The following is a 759-nucleotide window of genomic DNA, read 5'->3' on the forward strand; positions in this document are numbered from 1 at the left end:
CACAGCCCCTACAACAATCGCCATCTGATATACTGAATAACCTACAACCTCACGCTGAAAATAAGTTTACAATATAAGACTGAAGTTTATTTTAGCTAGGTTTATTGTACGTTTTCAATAGTTCAACGCTTCACCATTAGAGGTGATGTCTGTCGGTTTCTATATAATCACACAATATAATGACGGATTTAGATCAGACAGCTTCAGTGGCGTACCATCACTGGAAGAGAAAATAATTGATGATGAATGATATGCCTGGCAGTGATTGTGGTTGTATGCTGATTTAACATTCTATCATTTCTTACCATCTGTGTTTCGTATTGTGATTGTATATAGTTTACAGCGAGGTTAATTCGCTGGCCCGTTAGCTCAGTTGGTTAGAGCGTCGTGCTAATAACGCGAAGGTCGTGGGTTCGATCCCCATACGGGCCACTTTTCTGGCCATCAATTTTATATTCTGCATCCCCCAAATAATCGTCCTTGGGCTCTCTTAAGCAGTACCATTGTTCATAGGCATATACAGTAAGGATTTAAAAAATGTCATTTTTATGAATTTGGGCATTAATTCCGAATATGACCTTAGTTATTTTTATCATAACATCAACTGTTTCTCCAGTTAAAATACGAAAGAAAAGTAAATATGCAATAATACTATATCAAATTTGTGATCCACGTTTAACTTCTGTACAGAACAGAGTATTAATCTTTACAAGTCAAAAAAGGCTAAAAAAATCGCATATTAAAAAAGTAGAAACCCTT

The 759-nt window shown here is 35.8% G+C and overlaps 1 non-coding gene across 1 annotated transcript; it reads left to right on the forward strand.

Moving 5' to 3' along the window:
• The first annotated feature begins 358 nt into the window (after positions 1-358).
• Positions 359-432, forward strand: TRNAI-AAU (transfer RNA isoleucine (anticodon AAU)). The gene has a single exon. It is a non-coding gene; the product is annotated as a tRNA-Ile (tRNA).
• Positions 433-759: the final 327 nt, after the last annotated feature.

This window comes from Mastigoproctus giganteus, chromosome 3 (genome assembly GCF_048544385.1).
Source record: "Mastigoproctus giganteus isolate SK-2022 chromosome 3, ASM4854438v1, whole genome shotgun sequence".
NCBI lineage: Eukaryota > Metazoa > Arthropoda > Arachnida > Uropygi > Thelyphonidae > Mastigoproctus > Mastigoproctus giganteus.